Source organism: Hylobates moloch, unplaced genomic scaffold (genome assembly GCF_009828535.3).
Source record: "Hylobates moloch isolate HMO894 unplaced genomic scaffold, HMol_V3 SCAFFOLD_9, whole genome shotgun sequence".
In the NCBI taxonomy this organism is placed as follows: domain Eukaryota; kingdom Metazoa; phylum Chordata; class Mammalia; order Primates; family Hylobatidae; genus Hylobates; species Hylobates moloch.
The window spans coordinates 78,146,962-78,163,378 of record NW_026652284.1 but is presented as its reverse complement, the minus strand read 5'-3'; the positions used below and the strand labels follow the sequence as shown (position 1 = coordinate 78,163,378).

The following is a 16,417-nucleotide window of genomic DNA, read 5'->3' as shown; positions in this document are numbered from 1 at the left end:
TTTCTCAGTCTAAACCAGACCATTGGCAAGATCCTGCTATCCTGAAGAAGATGGCAAGATCCCCTCTCCAGTGGTAACCCCATCTCCAGACAAGAGAAAGGGGACAGGACACTAATATTTATTAAGTCTCTGGATGGGACAGCCAGTGAACTGGGCATTTTGCACAGTATCATCTCATTCGATCCCCACAATCATTCTGTGAGGTGGATGAGTTCCAAATTTTATGGATGGAACACTAAGATGTATAGGTGGAAAGACCTCTCCAAGGCCTCAGAACTTGTTAACTGGCAGAGACAAGATTCTACCCTGGCACCTCTCAGGCAGTCAGTCTACTTGTTAAGAATAAGATTTTCGGGCCGGGCATGGTGGCTCATGCCTGTAATCCCAGCACTTTAGGAGACCAAGGAGGATGGATCACTTGAGGCCAGGAGTTCGAGACTAGCCTGGACAACATGGTGAAATCCCATTGTAGCAGGATTTTTTAAGGAATCAGAGAGACCGATGGGGTTAAGGAGGATATTTATTATTTAGGTGCACCAGCCCAGTAGGATTAACATCCAAAGGACTGAGCCCTGAACAAAGAGTTAAGTTACCTTTTAAGCATTTCGTGGGGTTGGGGGAGATCTGTGCAGGGGGAAGCATATTACAGCAAGAAACAAAGACAATTATTCAATTAATTGAGAGACATGCATTACAACATTTCTTATTTTCCAAGGAAAAACATGTTTTATGACTTGAGTTTATCTGTCTAGTGACCTTGCAGCTGCACATCTAGAGAAACAGGGTCTTCACAAGGCCTGGGAAAGGAGAAGAGATAAGGCTCACTAGCCGCAGAAAAACAGGCAGTTAATTTTTAAAGGATTCCAGCTCTTCTCTTTCTCAGGAGAAATTGACTTTCCTTATATACAACTGAGTTTCTGCTTACACACATTCTTTAATTTCTTTTAATTCCTGTTCCACCATCTCTACTAAAAATACAAAAATTAGCTGGGCATGGTGATGCACACCTGTAATTCCAGCTACTCGGGAGGCTGAGGCAGGAGAATCATTTGCACGCGAGAGGCAGAGGCTGCAGTGAGCTGAGATGGCGCCACTGCACTCCAGCCTGGGTGACAATGCAAGACTTGGTCTCAAAAAAAAAAAGAAAGATTTTTCTAATGATAAATTCTTAGACATCAGGCTCAATAGTTTTGCCCAAGATCTCTCTGTCAGCATACCAGGTATGCACACCAACTGTTCTGTGAGTTCACAGAGAATCATGCAATACTGGAGCTGCGTGAATTTCAGGCTATACCTTCCTGTCTTCCACCTAATCCTGGAATCCTTAGCAAATGGGAAGACAACCTCTGGCTAGGATTCAAGGCCATCCACAATCTTCAGGCAGCTCTAAATGTTAGACCTCAGTTCTCCGCGACGTTGACCTGATGCTGTCTGTAACGTCCACCCAGTGGTGCAGGCCTGCTTGCCAATTCATCCTGTCCAGATACAAAGTCATCTTTTCCTCAAATCCTTTCATGGTCATGCTAACCCCATCTGCCCAGCCATCCAGACCAGAAACTTGGGAGCCAGCTTCCACGTGTCCTCTGTATCCTCAACACATTTGTGAGTGGATAAATTCTGGTGTTCCCACCTCTGCACAGCTCCCCTGTCCAGGCCTCCTGACAGTTCCCACTGCTGCAGCGAATGTTCTACCCTCACCCTTTCTCAAACAGACTCCCAGGAGCCTCAGAACTGCCCTTCCTGCCTTGGGTCCCTCATCTACTGGCCCTTCGCTTGTTGTTTTGAATCTGCCTGTGGCCTCACTGTGCAATGTTAACATTCAAGGCCCTGACCACTGCCCACCTCTCTGACCATGGTGGCCCCCACATCCACCCCAGCCTCCCCATTAGGGCTTGAAGAACTCAGACTCTTGTCATAGTGGGGCACCTCCATCCATGCTGGTCCCTCGCCCTGAAATTTCTACATTCTACATTCATCGAAATTGCATTCAGTCCTCAAGCCTCAGCTCACGTGTCACTCATGCTGTAAAATATTCTCTCGTTTTTCTAATGAGAACTGACTGCTTCATAGACCCCTGACAATGGGTTCGTAGTCTGCTGCAGCACACACCTTGTCACCTCTGTTCGCTTCTTGTGCTAGGTACAAAATTGTATGAATACTTTTTTAAATTATTAATTTGAACAAACATATTTATTGATCTTTCATTAATTAACAAAATATTAGTTGAAGCAAAATGGCCCTGGTTCTGCATCCAAAAAGTACCAAAGTCAAGTCCATGTCTTCCTCTACGTACTATGTTTGCCTGAATGTAGGCGACTGTAATAGGAGGATAATATCTTCCTTCTTCTTTTTTTTTTTTGAGATGGAGTTTCGCTCTTGTTGCCCAGGCTAGAGTACAGTGGCATGATCTCGGCTCACTGCAACCTCCACCTCCTAGGTTCAAGTGACTCTCCTGCCTCAGCCTCCCAAGTAGCTGGGATTACAGGCACCCGCCACCACGTCCAGCTAATTTTTTGTATTTTTAGTAAAGATGGGGTTTCACTATGTTGGCCAGGCTGGTCTTGAACTCCTGACCTCAGGTGATTCCCCCACCTTGCTCTCCCAGAGTTTTGGGATTATAGGCATGAGCCACCATGCCCAGACTTTTTTTTTTTTTTTTTTTTTTTTTTTTTTTGAGACAGAGTCTTGCATTGCTGCCCAGGTTGGAGTTGCACAATAATGGCTCATTGTAGCCTTGACCTCCCGGGCTCAAGCGATCCTCCTGCCTCAGCCTCCCCAGTAACTGAGACTACACCAGCACCACCACGTTTTTGTATTTTTTGTAGAGATGGGGTGTTGCCATGTTGTCCAGCTGGTCACAAGCTCCTGGGCTCAATGATCCTCCAGCCTTGGCCTCCCAAGTCCTGGGATTACAGGTGTGAGGCACTGTGTCTGCCTCCTATTTTTCCTGATTGGAAGACCCCACATACAATTTCTTGGTCAACTCGAATATTTTAAAGGATATAGATGAAATATCAAGTATCTACTTATAATAATGTATCAGTTAATTCACAAATACATATTTAAAACATTTTAAGTTATAAAATAACGTGTTAATTTAGAAAAACTGCTTTTTTCATTTTATAAATGTTCCATAAAACTTTTCTTTTCCATAAAACAATGTTTTCAAAAGCCTTACCTGCCTCTCTAACATCAGTTTTTTGTTGTTGTTGTTGTTTTTGTTTTTGTTTTTGGTTTTGGTTTTGGTTTTGGTTTTGGTTTAGTACTCAGCAGTCATCCCGAAATCCTGGGTGAGACTGCATGGAAACGGAAGCTATGCATGCTAAAAGCAACCAGGCACAGGGCATGGGGCCTTACCCCACACACACTTTGGACACTCACTGTCTCTAGACTTCTTGAGCACAAGACAGAAATAAACTTCTTTCTTTAACCCACTGTCATTTCATTTTTTCTGTAACTTGCAGCTGAACTTAATCCTAACCAGTAGACTCTTTTTAAGGCTCTCCTAATGAACGCATTTGGCACCAGTGCTAAATACAATCTTCCCTTCCTGAATTTCTGCAGGTTGAATTGCATTTATGACAACTGAGATATGGGTAGGTAGTCATTCCCTTTCAAAATGAAGTAGGCCAGGAGCAGAAGCTCATGCCTGTAATCCTGGCACTTTGGGAGGCTGAAGTGGGAGGAACACTTGAGCCCAGGAATTTGAGACCAGTCTAGGCAATATAGTGAAACTTCGTCTCTACAAGAAAAAAAAATTTTTTTTTTTTGAGACTGAGTTTCACTCTTGTTGCTCAGGCTGGAATGCAATGGCGCAACCTCGACTCACTGCAACCTCCGCCTCCTGGGTTCAAGCGATTCTCCTGCCTCAGCCTCCAGAATAGCTGGGATTACAGGCATGCACCACCACACCTGGCTAATCTTGTATTTTTAGTAGAGACGGGGTTTCTCCATGTTAGTCAGGCTGGTCTCAAACTCCCAACCTCAGATGATCCGCCCGCCTTGGCCTCCCAAAGTGCTAGGATTACGGGCATAAGCCACTGTGCCCAGCCCCCCCAAAAAATTTTTTTTAATTAGCTGAGCATGGTGGTACACACTTATAGTCCCAGCTACTCGGGAGGCTGAGGTGGGAGGATTGCTTGAGCACCAGGAGGTTGAGGCTGCAGTGAACTATGATCATGCCACTGTGCTTCAGCCTGGGTGACAGAGAGAGACCTTATCTCAAAAAAAAAAAAAAAATAAAGAGTGTGAATGGAAACAATCTCAACAGTCCTTAACAATAGTACAGAAAAACTGTGGTGTAGCCATATAATGGGATATTACACAGCAATAAAAAGAATTAATTATGGCATATGATAACATGAGAAATTTACAAATATAATATTGAACAAAATAACATTCAAAAATTGACAAAATCTATCTACAATCATAGGAATCAGGACTTTGGTTATACTTGGCTTGTTAGTGCACAGAAAGAGCCGGAAGGGGGATTCTGGGTGCTGGCAATGTTGTATTTATTGATCAAAATGCTGGTTACACGTGGGTTTATGTCATGAAAACTAATCTAGCTGCATCTTTGATTAGTGTACTTTTTTGTATGTATACTTCAATAAGAAGTTTGTAGGCCAGACGCAGTGGCTTAAGCCTGTAATGCTAGCACTTTGGGAGGCCAAGGCAAGCAGATTGCTTGAGCTCAGGAGTTCGAGACCAGCCTGGTCAATATAGTGAGACCTTGTCTCTACAAAAAATACATAAATTGTCCAGGCGCGGTGGCTCATGCTTGTAATCCCAGCACTTTGGGAGGCCGAGGCAGGCAGATCACCTGAGGTTGGGAGTTCGAGACCAGCCTGACCAACATGGAGAAATCCCATCTCTACTAAAAATACAAAACTAGCCAGGCATGATGGTGCATGCCTGTAATCCCAACTACTCGGGAGGCTGAGGCAGGAGAATCACTTGAACCTGGGAGGCGGAGGTTGCAGTGAGCCAAGATTGCACCACTGCACTCCAGCCTGGGCAACAAGAGCGAAACTCCGTCTCAAAAAATAAAACTTAAAAAAATACAATAATTAGCCAAGCATGGTGGCACATGCCTGTAGTCTCAGCTACTCGGGAGGCTGAGGTGGGAGGTTGGCTAGAGCCGGGAGGTTGGCTAGAGCCAGGAGGTTGCAGTGAGCTAGGATCACACCACTGCACTCCAGCCTGGGTGACAGTCAGACCATGTCTCAAAAGAAAAAAAGAAAAGTTTGCTTGAAAAGCAGGCAAATACTCGGCCGAGTGTGGTGGCTCACACCTGTAATCCCAGCACTTTGGGGTGCTGAGGCGGGCGGATCATGAGGTCAGGAGATCAAGACCATCCTGGCTAACACGGTGAAACCCCGTCTCTACTAAAAATACAAAAAATTAGCCGGGCGTGGTGGCGGTCACCTGTAGTCCCAGCTACTCGGGAGGCTGAGGCAGGAGAATGGTGTGAACCCGGGAGGCAGAACTTGCAGTGAGCCGAGATCATGCCACTGCACTCCAGCCTGGGAAATAGAGCGAGACTTCATCTCAAAAAAAAAAAAAAAACAGGCAAATACTCTACACAGATCCAGAGAGCAAAATAAAAATAAAAAATAAAGTAAGACAAAGCAGACAAAATTAACCTATGGTGATAGACGGTAAAATAGTAGTTGCCTTAGGGGAAGATGATAATTTATTTGGGGTCCAAAGGGGGCTATGGGTGCAGATCTTGCGGGCAGTTACATGACAGTGGAGAGTGCTCACCTGTAAAACTCCATTGAGATTTCCCTCATGATTTGTGCACCTTTTTATATGTTCCTCTGATTTAAAAGAAAAAAATTAACTTAACAAATAAAGTGTGCAGTTCCAGGCTCTATTGCCCTCAGGTCCTTCCACCAACAGAGGGACCGAGAGACCTGAGAGCTGCAGCAGAAATTTTGAAGAGTTTAACAGGTGTTCTCTCTTGAGTGGGCCATTGTGCACATCCTGGAAGGGGGTGGTTATTAAGAATGAGGCAGCCCAGGCGGTCACTATTTGGAGCTCCTTCTCAGGTCCTGTGGCAGGCAGAATAATTGCCCTCCAAAGATGTCTACATCATAATTCCCAGAAGCTGGGAATATGTGATCTTAGATAGCAAAGGGAATTAAGGTTGCTAATCAGATGACCTTAAAAAGGGGGAGATGATCCTGGATTACCTAGGTGGGCCAATGTAATCACAAGCGTCCTCAAAAGTAGAAGAGGGGCTGGGGGCGGTGGCTCACGCCTGCAATCCCAGCACTTTGGGAGGCCGAGGCAGACAGATCCCAAGGTCAAAAGTTCAAGACCAGCCTGACTAACATGGTGAAACCCCATCTCTACTAAAAATAGAAAAATTAGCCAGGCATGGTGGCTCATGCCTGTAATCCCAGCTACTCAGGAGGCTGAAGCAGGAGAATCGCTTGAACCCAGGAGCCAGAGGGTGCAGTGAGCCGAGATCACACCACTGCATTCCAGCCTGGGCAACAGAGCAAGACTCCGTCTCAAAAAAAAAAAGTAGAAGAGGTCAGGGCATGGTGGCTCATGCCTGTAATCCCAGCACTTTGGGAAACCAAGGCAGAAGGATTGCTTGAGCCCAGGAGTTGAAGATCAGCCTGGGCAAGATAGAGAGACCCTGTCTCTACAAAAAATGAAAATTTAAAAAAAATTTAGCCAGACATGGTGGCACATCCTTGTAGTCCCAGCTACTTGGGAGCCTAAGTAAGAGGGTCACTTAAACCCGGGAGACTGAGGCTTCAGCGAGCCGCGATCGCACCACTGCACGACAGCCCGGGCGACAGGGCAAAACCTTGTCTCAAAAAAAAAAAAAAAAAAAAAGAAGAAGAAGAGGAAGCAGAAGAGAGATCTGAGGGGTGGCAGTGAGAGAAAGATGCAGCCTGACATTGCTGGCTTTGAAGATGGAAGCAAACCAAGCAATGTGCGCAGCCTCTGGAAGTTGGAAAAGGCAGGGGAACAAATTCTCCCTGCTGACACCTGGATTTTTAGCCCCATGAGAACCATTTCAGAATTGTGGCCTCCAGAACTGTAAGATAATAAATCTGTGTTTTAAGTCACTAAGTTTGTGCTAACTTGTTACAGCAGCAATAGGAAACTAGTACAGACACCGTCTGGGAATCTCAGGGAGGTCAAACGTCACTAGAGTGATTTGCTTCACAGAGATCTTGCTCTGGACATGGGGGCGTTTTTTCTATTTCACTAGAAATGGAGGAGGAGAAGCAGCTAGAAAAGTCAGCAAATGCTGTTGATGGGGCAACAGAGACTGTTCTAAGGGCCAAAGTTGAGGGTTACTGGCCAGGTGTGGTGGCTCACGCCTGTAATCTCAGCACTTTGAGAGGCTGAGGCAAGAGGATCACTTGAACTCAGGAGTTCGAGACCAGCCTGGACAACATGGCGAGACCCCGTCTCTGTAAAAAAAACTTTTTACAAAAATCTAAAAAACAAACAAATTTGAAGGTTACTCAAGGGGAGGGAGAAAGCCCAAAAAGGACAGGAAGGAGCCACTTCTGAACTGAGTTTCAAGAAGCTCTGGGCTGACAAACGGAGATTTGATCCTTAGCCTTGACCCCTCTGGTCTTGAGCTTTTGGTCTTTAAGACATGTGAAAACAGCCGAGCATGGTGGCTCACACCTGTAAACTCAGCACTTTGGGAGGCTGAGTCAGGTAGATCATGAGGTCAGAGTTTGAGACTAGCCTGGCCAACACGGTGAAACCCTATCTCTACTAAACATACAAAAATTAGCCGGGCATGGTGTTGCAACTTGGGAGGCTGAGGTAGGAGGATTGCCTGAACCTAGGAGGCAGAGGTTGCAGTGAGCAGAGATTGTGCCACTGCACTCCAGCCTGGGCAACACAGAGAAACTCTGTCTTGGGGAAAAAAAAAAAAAAAAAAAAGAAAAAAAAGACATGTGAAAACAAACTCAACTGGGAGGGTACAGGGAGAAGCCCTAAACAGAAGTGAGCTAAAACTCTTTGATTTAGATCATTTTCTCTAATACTCTAATATTTCTTTCTTTTTTCTAAATAGTTTTTCTTACCATCATGCCCAATCTAATACTCTAATATTTCTGGCAGATAGAATAATATGCCAAAGATGTCTATGGCCTAATCCCCAAACTGTGTTGCCTTACATGGCAAAAGGGACTTTGGGCCGGGTGCAGTGGCTCACGCCTGTAATCCTAGGACTTTGGGAGGCCAGAGTGGGCGGATCACCTAAGGTTAGGAGTTCCAAACCAGTGTGGCCAATACGGTGAAACCCCACCTCTACTAAAAACATAAAAAATTAGCCAGGCGTGGTAGTTCATGGCTGTAATCCCATCTATTTGGGAGGCTGAAGCAAGAGAACACTTGAACCTGGGAGGCGGAGACTGCAATGAGCCGAGATCACGCCATTGTACTCTAGCCTGGGCGATAGAACGAGACTCTGTCTTGAAAAAAAAAAACGGGGGGACTTTGGAGATGTGATTGACTTAGGAATTCTTTTTTTTTTTTTTTTTTTTTTTTTTTTTGAGACGGAGTCTCGCTCTGTCGCCCAGGCTGGAGTGCAGTGGCGCAATCTCGGCTCACTGCAAGCTCCGCCTCCCGGGTTCACGCCATTCTCCTGCCTCAGCCTCTCCGAGTAGCTGGGACGACAGGCGCCCGCCACCATGCCTGGCTAATTTTTTTGTATTTTTAGTAGAGACGCGGTTTCACCGTGGTCTCGATCTCCTGACCTCATGATCCGCCCGCCTCGGCCTCCCAAAGTGCTGGGATTACAAGCGTGAGCCACCGGGCCCGGCCTGACTTAGGAATTCTGAGATGCGGTGATTAGCCCAGATTTTCTTTTCTTTCTTTTCTTTTTTTTTTTTGAGACAGTCTCGCTCTGTCGCCCAGGCTGGAGTGCAGTGGCACGATCTCGGCTCACTGCAAGCTCCGCCTCCCAGGTTCACGCCATTCTCCTGCCTCAGCCTCTCCGAGTAGCTGGGACTACATGCGCCCGCCACCACGCCCGGCTAATTTTTTCTATTTTTAGTAGAGACGGGGTTTCACCGTGGTCTCCATCTCCTGACCTCGTGATCCGCCCGCCTCGGCCTCCCAAAGTGCTGGGATTACAAGCGTGAGCCACCGCGCCCGGCCCAGATTTTCTACGTATGGTTTTGTAACAGGGAGACAGGAGAGTCCGGATGGGGAGGAGGGTCGGAAGATGCTGTTACTGGCTTTGAGGATGGAAGAAGGAACCAGGAGCCAAGAAATGCTATCAGGTTTTAGAAGTCAGAAAGTGAAAGACATTTTCCCAAGAGCCTACCAAAGGAACCACAGAGCCCTGCTGACACCTTGATTTTAGCTCTATGAAACCCATTTCAGAGTTCTGAACTTCAGAACCGCAAGATAACAACTTTGGGTTGTTTTAAGCCACTATGTTTGTGAAATTTGTTATAGCAGCAATAGGCAACTAATACAACAACGTAAAATAACTACACGGTATCCCCATGGGCAGTGAGCCCCACTTTCCATAAGTAGATAAACGTTCCTCTGACAGTACTTTTAGAATAACTTTCCAAAAATGTTAGCTAATCCACCTGCTCAGCCACTGATTTTTACATGCAGGTATTTTGTGAAATTTTCCATTTCAATTGACTCACTTTGAGTACTTTACACCCTTCACACACTGTTGGATAAATTCACATTAATTATTTCATTTAACCCTTACAACAACCCTATGACATAGTATCATGCCCATTTGACAGATGATATAACCGAGGCTCAGACAATAATAGTAAGTATAGCTAACAAATATTGAGCATTTATTCTGAGCTAGGCACTGAACACGTGTTAACTAATTTAATTCTCCCAAAAAATCTTATTCTTCGTTTACAGATGAAGAAACAGATGTCAGGCACAGAGAGTCTAAGTAACTTTCCAAAATCTTTGCAGGTATGAGGGGCTTGAACTGCAACCCAGGTCCTTCGGGCACCAAGAGCAGTGTGCTTTGGGTTGTACCCCAACTCCATCTCATCCATGTCAAAGCCACTGTCATAGTCATTACCACCAATGACTGACAACAGCCCAGCCCTGCCATTCCATCTGAGCCCCCTTCAGGCTGTGGTGGCTGTCTGCTGAGCCACATGGCAGGGTTCAAGGATGGCCCCCTGGGCTGAAGCTCCAAGTGGCAAGTTGTCCCTTGGAAGGACCTCCCTGGCACCATTCACTAGCAACAGCAATGACATTCCCCATTCTCCCCTTGGCATATGCTCAGCCTCCCTCTTTCCCTGGCCCTCCTGAGTTATCTTGCCATATGCTTTAAACAGGGGAGTCCTCCATAGCTTCCCTAGAAGACGGGGAATCCCTGGAAGGGACGCTCCTGCATGTGCTACAGATCAGAGGGCAGCGAGTGCCAGGGGCAGCACTAGAGGCTCTCTGCCAACTTGACTGGTCTTAAACCACTCACCTCTCCCACTGCTAGTCCAGCCTCACACCCAACACCTTGCTCAGGCCAGTGTTACACCCATCACACCCTCTTCAGCCTGCTTTTCCTGAGGCCTAAGCCTGTCTCTCCCCCTTTTCGTCTCCCCACCTCACTCCTTGCCCTCTCTTAGGTGCCAGTCAGAACGGTTTCTAGATAAACTGTAGAATTATTTTTCCAGAACCTCCAATGGCTGTCTTATTTCAAAGAGCAAACATCTCTCCTTTTCTTTAAATCTCAGGCCACACTTTTAACTACCTTTTGCTAAACAAGGACATATGGCACTCGCTGATAAGAGCTTAGGGCATAACAGCTGCTAGAAGGTGTTTCAGATTTGGACTCTGCTCTGACACCTCCAACAGGCAAGCTCAGGCCTTGGTGGCCCTGGGTTGCCTGGGAACAAGAAACCCCAGAGCCCCGATTTATAGAAGACAGTGTCCTGGTAACTTGGGGGCCTGAGATTGAATTCTATTGGCAGAAATAAAAGTAAAAAGTGTGGACAGATAGGAAAATGCAAGGTGAAGAGCCACAAGTATCTCATTCTCCACAGAGGCTTCTAAGCGCCAAGTTTCAGGGGCTGAGAGGAAACATTCCCGGCCATAAACCCATCTTGGTATTTTGACATGGTTTTATGAGGTTGTCCCTTTGGAAGCAAGCAGGGAGAACTGCGCCAGTGTGGACTCCTGCATGGAAATACCAGTTGAATACACGTGGCTTATCTGCCACCCTCACGTACCCATGGAGAGCCTCTCTTTCTGAACTGGGGAAGAGGTGCATTCACTGTTCATAGCAGCTCCTTGCTATTTCTGCAAAGACAAGCCATGGAGCTCACCTAATCTTAGAATGCTCCTGGAAATGTTCTAAGGACTTTACTTGCCATATCTTTTTTTTTCTTTTGAGACGGAGTTTAGCTCTTGTTGCCCAGGCTGGAGTGCAATGGCACGATCTCGGCTCACTGCAATCTCCGCCTCCTGGGTTCAAGCGATTCTCCTGCCTCAACCTCCCGAGTAGCTGGGATTACAGGCATGCGCCACCAAGTCTGGCTAATTTTATATTTTTAGTAGAGACGGGGTTTCTCCATTTTGGTCAGGCTGGTCTCGAACTCCTGACCTCAGGTGATCCGCCCACCCAGGCTTCCCAGAGTGCTGGCATGACAGGCGTGAGCCACCGCGCCCGGCCGCCATATCTCCTTTAGTGCTCACAGCTCTGTGAGTATTACCATCCTCATTAGACAGATGAGGAAACTGCGGCATACTTAGGTACCTTCAAGTTATCAACCCTGTAAACTTCACAGCTGGGGTCGAAACCCAAGCAGGCTGACCTCAGTCTCTGCTCTCGACCACGGGTCCCTGAAGTCTCTTGACTGCCCCATTCCTTAAAGGCTGATTGTAAGTGTGCTTGGTGCGGATGCATTGTGGCTTCCTGATTTATGACAAATTGAAACTTGGTCAATTGGGTTTGTTCAGGGTGGGCGCGAGTGTCCCTGAGGAGAGCACCTTCCTGTGCCCCCAGTCCTGGAGACCCTACCAGGGACAGTCCCCATTTCTCTGTCCTCTCCCCAAACGGCTCCAAACTGTTCTGGGGTTTCTAGCAACTACCACAAAATGCCTTCCCCTTTCTCTCCCTCTTCCACAATGTAGGGAAGCTAGAGGTTTAGCTGCTATAGAGACCCAAGAACAGAATCCAGATGATACGAGCATGAAAATACCAGGTTCCGAAGACGGAAGAGGGAGCCATCAGCTGTCCGTGGAATAGGAACCACCCCGCATACCCGCTCAACAGGTCTCCCTTTCCCTGGGTCGCGGTGGCCGGGGTCTGGGCGTCCCCTCTGCGGGCCACAGCGCCCCCACGGGGCACTCCGGGGCGGCTGCGGAGCGGCTCGTCCTGCGCAGGGAGCGCGCCCAGCTCTCCCGGCCGGGGTGGCGGGACTTCTCCCGCCGAGGGGTCTGGCAGCGCCGCCCTCCCTCTCCCGCTGTCCTCGGAGGGGTCGAAGGCGCCTCGGAGGCGGCGCCGGGGCGCTGGGGGCTGCAGTGCGGGCCTGGGGAGGGCGCCTGCGCGTCGGGCAGCCCAGGCTCGGTATGTCTGTCGGTGGGTCGGTCCGCCTGCACCTCGAGGCCGCCCGGCCGCGCAGAGCCGGGGGAAAGCGCGCCGCGCTCACCTGCAGCCGCCGGCGCCTGGGAAGCGAGGCAGGGGCGCAGCCACCCGGGTCTTCCTCGTCGGCCTCTTCGCCTCGCTGAGGGCCGCAGCTCTCCTCGGGGATCGCTCGTGGGAGGCGAGGACGGAGCCCCAGCCTCTGCCTCTGCCTCTGCCTCTGTCTCCGCCGCCGCCGCTTGCTCCAAGTCCCATCCCAGAGCGCTCCCTTCGCTCGCTGGCTGCCTGGGAGGCGCTGGGCAAGAGCGGGCGGGCGGCTGGGGAGGCGGTGCCGCGGCGAGGGTGGGGAGCGGGCCGGGCGGAAGGAGGGGTGTCCTCTTTGGGGATAGGGAAGGCGTGGAGAGGGAGCGGAGGCGAGGGTGGCCCCACCCTGTGGGCAGCCCGGGGAGCTGGGCACTCTGGCGGCGCACCCTGCCTGCTGCCACCTGGCTCCACTCTGTCCGTGCCTGAGCCCAGGCGGGCATCAGACTCCAGGGGTCCGGAGCCGCAGGCACAGAACACAGGCAGCTTTAGGGGCCTGTCGGGGTGGGAGTGCGGGGAGGGGTCTTCTGGGGGAAAGGAGACATGGCAGGAATCTTATATCTAGAACTTGGGGTCATGATCTGCGGGACGCACCCACTGACGCGGGGATGGAGAAAAAAGTGGTGAGAATTGGGCTAATTGATGACAAGCGCCAAGAGCTGTCTTGCCAGTGCCCAGAGCACCCCACCAGTGCCAGTTCATATTAACAGAGCGTCCACTGGCTGGGGACCAGGCCTCGGGGTGGGGAGGAGGTAAAGATGCCAGGATGGAGAGGAGACAAAAATCCTACCCCGAGGGAGCAGGGAAAGTCTAGTTCAGACAAGACTTTTGAAATTATGAGCAGAGACATTTGCAACTTTGCAAAATGGAGGAACCTCACCTTGGATGTCCCCATGGAGCCTTGGAGGGATGCAGAAGACAGGATTGGCCAGCGACAGTCGAAGTGGCCGGCACCCCACTCTACCAGCTCCCCATTTCCTGGAGGCTGGGGTGAGTGGATGTATAACAGACCGGGATATCTCCTATAAAGCTCCAAAATTCTGTTCCCAAACCACTAACCAACGCACCCAGTTCAGGTTTTTTTTGTTTTGTTTTTTTTGAGACGGAGTCGCCCAGGCTGGAGTGCAGTGGCGCGATCTCGGCTCACTGCAAGCTCTGCCTCCCGGGTTCACGCCATTCTCCTGCTTCAGAGTAGCTGGTACTACAGGCGCCTTGCCACCACAGCCGGCTAATTTTTTTTGTATTTTTAGTAGAGACGGGGTTTCACCGCGTTAGCCAGGATGGTCTCGATCTCCTGACCTCGTGATCCGCCCGCCTCGGCCTCCCAAAGTGCTGGGATTACAGGCGTGAGCCACTGCGCCAGGCCCCGGTTCAGGTTTTAACAAGCTACCAGCAGAGGCAGCAGCACTAACTAGTTTCAAAACCTCTGGATGTGCCACAGTCTGATAATTTGTGCTTTGGGCGGACTTTGTTTTGTAATTAACCATCACTCCTATTTGATGATAGAGTTGATTTCTGAAATATGAATAAACGCCACGTTCAAAATCAATTCTTCAGAAAAGCTCCAGGAGGGGTAATTAAAATTCCAGCCATGAAGCAAGGGGTTAACATACTCGAGCCATCAGGCAAGTCAATGATACCTTAACACCAAGAAAGAATTGTGGATTCCTGTTCCTTTACCCAGTACCTTAAGCCCACTGGGCACTCTTGGCTGCCTGCACTGATCAGAAATAGTTTTTTTGTTATGTCTTTGGGAGGAGGTAGATGGAGGTCAGAAAGCAGAGGAAAGTCTTCAGGAAATGTTTGGTCTCTGAAGTCTTGGATCCCATAGAAGAAAATTCTTCTTGAGTCTGGGCCAGTGAAAATCCCCTAGGAACTTGGGAAGTTGAGCTACGGTTTATGGAAACTTAAATTTAAAATGTGTTGACTTATTCCAAGACACCAGTGTGATCCAGTAATTTACCAGGAAAACAATAACAATCCCCAAACCCTTCCAAATTGTAAGGAAATTGTAATTTAGTAACTGATTCCAGTGACTTTGGTGTATGCCAATTAAAATGAGTGTTTTCCCCCCAGGGAGTTCTATTGGAATTCTTCAGAATAGTTAATCTATGTACAAATTACACTTGGGGCCAAGTCAAATAGGTCAAATGAGTTGTTCTACCTTGTGGGATGATCTTCAGGTCTGCCAGAAAAAAATGAAGGAAAAGCAAGTTCAATGTCCTGAAATATAAAGTCAGAACAAACAATGACATGATTTCTGGGTTACCTTCAGGATCAATTGCAAGTTGATAATTAAGACTATAGGTTAGGAAAAGGCCAAAATTGCCTTTTCTGCTAGAAGTCCTGCCATGTGCTAGATGTACAGAGAACCTTATTCAGAAGTGTGGGGTTAAGATTTTTAGTTCTGGGACTGGGCGATGTCTCACACCTGTAATCCCAGCACTTTGGGAGGCTGAGGCGAACAGATCACTTGAGGTCAGGAGTTCTAGACCAGCCTGGTCAACATGGTGAAACCCCGTCTCTACTAAAAATACAAAAGGTAGCCGGGTGTGATAGTGGGAGCCTATAATCCCAGCTACTCAGGAGAATTGCTTGAACCTGGGAGGCGGAGGTTGCAGTGAGCTGAGATTGTGCCACTGCCCTCCAGCCTGAGCAACAAAGCTAGAGTCCATCTCAAAAAATAAAAATAAAAATTAATAATAACAATAATAATACAAAAATTAGCTGGGTGTAGTGGCACACGCCTGTAATCTCAGCTACTCGGGAGCCTGAGGCTGGAGAATCACTTAAACATGGGAGGCGGAAGTTGCAATGAGCCGAGATTGCACCACTGCACTCCAGACTGGGTGACAGTGAGACTCTGTCCCAAAAAAAAAAAAAAAAGATGTTCAGTTCCTATGTGGGCACTCATGTAAGCAGACAAAAATGAGGTATGTATTATCTGAAAACTCCTAAGAGCTCACGAGTTAACTGGAATTGGTATCTGTTTAAACTAATCACAACCTGAGTAGCTATACTTGGGACCAACTCTCAGTTCTCTATCTCCACGTAGTCAATTGTTGAGTAAGGATTTGGGCTGGGGGAGTCATTTGACCCAGGCCTCACACTCGTGAACAGCCTCGAATATAGACTTTAAACATAAGCATCCCTTTGCTCCTTGTAAACATTAGAACTTTTTGTTTTGCATTAGAATCCTTCTTACTTGAGACCTAGCTATCTGGCCTAGAGGGCAGATTGAAATGAGACTGTCAAATCCAAAGGGGATCAGAGTACAGTATAAGGAAACTGAAGAACAGACAGGTTGCCTCACGGACCTATAAACCTAAAATAAAGCTCTACTGAATTCATGAGGAGACATGTAAAATTGCAATGTCATCTCACGTGCCCTGTTTCCCTAGGTGACAGACAGTGTTTGAGTCCCATGTAAACTATTAGAGCTCCTCCCTGTCTCCCTCAAGTAGAAGGCCAGGAGAGGAAACATCATATCCGGCCAGCTGCCCATTTGTTGGAGCTGGAGATGCAGGGTTAAGGGAATGTTGCAAGGTAGTGGATGAGCTTGGACTCCAGCCCAGGGAAGGGAACCCTGTAGGCAGGGCAGAGCTCCCTTTGGGATACCCCATCTACATGGACAGCTGGGTCCATGTCCAGAGGGTTCCTTTGAGGACAGGCTGACTGATGGCACCATTGTCCCAGGTGACATAATTTCTTTCTTTTTTTTTTTTGGCATATGAACATTTATTACTACAGTGTTTTCACCATTAAAAT

General features: G+C 48.1%; 1 protein-coding gene across 4 annotated transcripts in view; it reads right to left on the bottom strand.

The window, feature by feature from the left end:
* The window catches only part of MATN2 (matrilin 2), a 185,138-nt gene extending 172,273 nt beyond the window's left edge, over window positions 1-12,865 (bottom strand). For 2 of the 4 annotated variants that reach the window (XM_032760107.2, XM_032760106.2), the window contains exon 1: window positions 12,636-12,865. The gene's annotated coding sequence lies outside the window, so the exon portion shown is untranslated. The remainder of the gene's footprint in view (window positions 1-12,635) is intronic. The other 2 variants (XM_058444041.1, XM_058444040.1) reach the window with 1 other exon arrangement.
* Between the last annotated feature and the right edge of the window lie 3,552 nt (window positions 12,866-16,417).